This window comes from Mesitornis unicolor, unplaced genomic scaffold, assembly GCF_000695765.1.
Source record: "Mesitornis unicolor isolate BGI_N332 unplaced genomic scaffold, ASM69576v1 scaffold7362, whole genome shotgun sequence".
NCBI classification, from domain to species: Eukaryota; Metazoa; Chordata; class Aves; order Mesitornithiformes; family Mesitornithidae; genus Mesitornis; species Mesitornis unicolor.
The window spans coordinates 1-2,544 of NW_010169779.1; positions in this window are offsets into that span (position 1 = coordinate 1).

Consider the following 2,544-nt stretch of genomic DNA (forward strand, 5'->3'; position numbering starts at 1 on the left):
GCCGCGTCAGCGCGCACCGCCCCCGGGAGGAGGGGGACGGCGGGGCGCTGCCCGCTCCTGCCCGCCCGCCGCGGCGTCCCGCGGGACCGCCGGGGAGTGTGTGGCTGCGGCCTCTCCACACGGGAGCGGAGAAGAGCGAACCCCGAACAGCGCCCCGAAGTACTCCGGAATGGCTGCCCGAGGGCAGGCGGCCCTGCCCGCCGTGTGCAGTCGGTGAGGTTAAAGGCCGAAGAGACGTTAAAAACTGAGCTTCCCGGGACGGGATCCAGTCTGAGTGGAAACGCGTGGTCCCAGGAGGGATGCTCCGCTCCCGAAAGCCCCGTGTCTGTGAGAGCAGCAGCCTTGGCACCGGGCAGTGCAGCTCCCCCAGGCACTGCCGCAGGGGCCTGGGTTTGGGTCTTCGCTGCACAGTCAACAAAATGTCACCTCAAACTGGATCACTGGTGCACCACACACTGGTAAACCACAGATGGCTGGTGCCTCAAGAGAGCAGCCTGGTGTTACTCATTATTTAAACTGCATAATAGGGAACAGCATTAGTTAACGTTCAGTTGAGTTTTTCTTGCCAGTCAAACACATCCTGTAACTGGGTCTGAGGAAAATTGGAGGCAAGTTCCTTTTGGAGGGGAAAAAGGAGGATGTGTTTCTTCCACTTCAGTCAGCTCTCTTCCCAGTTCAGAATAGGAACTGCCCAGGGCAGGAACCGTAGCTATTTTGTCATCAAAACTTGAGAACCAGTATCACTAATAAAAAGCGTCGTACAATAATTCCCACTACACATACACTAGTATTTATCTTTTGCAACAAACTGTGTGCTAGAATAAACTGCATTTCTAAGGGAAGAACAAGTGATCAAGTTTGGCTCAAATTAGTGGTGGTCTCTATATAAGAAAAATTAAGATTTCATAGAAAAAATACCTAAAATATGTCTCCTATTGCTATTAAGCAAATTTCAGATGTAGCTCAGTGTTTCCTTTGCACCAAAAACATTGTTCAAAAGTGACTTAAATCCAGCTTAAAGGTCCTGGTACCATTTCTAAAATACCATAGCCATACAAGAGTGGTAATTTTGTATAAACTCAATCCAAATCACAGAATCACAGAATCACAGAACGTTGGGGATTGGAAGGGACCTCCAAAGCTCATCCAGTCCAATCCCCCTGCCGGAGCAGGAACACCCAGATGAGGTTACACAGGAAGGCGTCCAGGCGGGTTTTGAATGTCTGCAGAGAAGGAGACTCCACAACCTCTCTGGGCAGCCTGTTCCAGTGCTCTGTCACCCTCACTGAGAAGAAGTTTCTTCTCCAATTTCAGTGGAACTTCCTGTGTTCCAGTTTGTGTCCGTTACCCCTTGTCCTATCATGGTTTGTCACCGAGAAGAGCCTGGCTCCATCCTCACCCTTTAGATATTTATAAACATGAATGAGGTCTCCCCTCAGTCTCCTCTTCTGCAAACTAAAGAGCCCCAGCTCCCTCAGCCGCTCCTCAGAAGGGAGATGCTCCACTCCCTTGATCATCTTTGTAGCCCTACGCTGGACTCTCTCCAGCAGTTCCTGTCCTTCTTGAACTGAGGGGCCCAGAACTGGACACAATATTCCAGATGCGGTCTCACCAGGGCAAATGCTCAAATTAATTTAAAAACTTTAAAAAATCGTCAGGCTTTATCACTAATCTGCACTGTTATGACATGTTCAGCCAGGCATCATCCATCTCCCCTTGCTGCAAAAAGCCAACATTAACTCTGCAGTGTTAGGCCAAGCTGACAGATGTGCCACCCGTGCACTCACATCTGAACAGTCTCTTGAGTCCCACTCCAATTATTAGAAAAGGACGATCAAAATTCAAACCAAGCATTAAAAAATAAAAACCCCCAACAAAAACCAACCGACCAACAACAACAAAAACAACCACAACCAAACCCTGCAGCAGAATTGGCAGATGCTGGTTTAAACTGAACTGTAGATACAGAGAAACAAATAGGCCTCGCATTAACAGCCATTTAACAGGGAAAGTTCCACAGTAAATTCTGGTAGCAAAGCCCATTTGCTGCAAACAATAGGTGCAAATTTGAGAAGACCCAGGCATTCAGCTCCAAGTTTGGGTGTTGCTGCAGGGAGTTCCTTAGCTGCAGGGGAGCTCCTAAAGCTTTTTTTTAGTTAACTTCAGAAGAATTTGTACTATCTTACATAGGTATGAAAATTAGGCTCCTAGGACTCTTAATTTCCATAGAACAGAAAAAATCAGGCGTTTCCAGGGAAAATTTAAATTAGTCCTGAGTACAAGATCTCACTACTAACAAGCTAAATTGCCTCTGTTACTGCAGGAGAAATCCCAAGCCTGCTGATCCGCAGCTACTTGTTCCCATCCGGATTCCCATGTGCCAGCGCTACTTCTTGGCTTACGGGGCAGGAACAGAAGGAGCAGTGGAAACCCAGTAAGGTTTTCTGGAAATGGTTCAAGAACCTTCCAAAGGAAAGCAGAGAAAACAGGGGATTTCTGAATTCTTCAGCTAACACTATAAAGCATTTCTGACAAACTACCAAC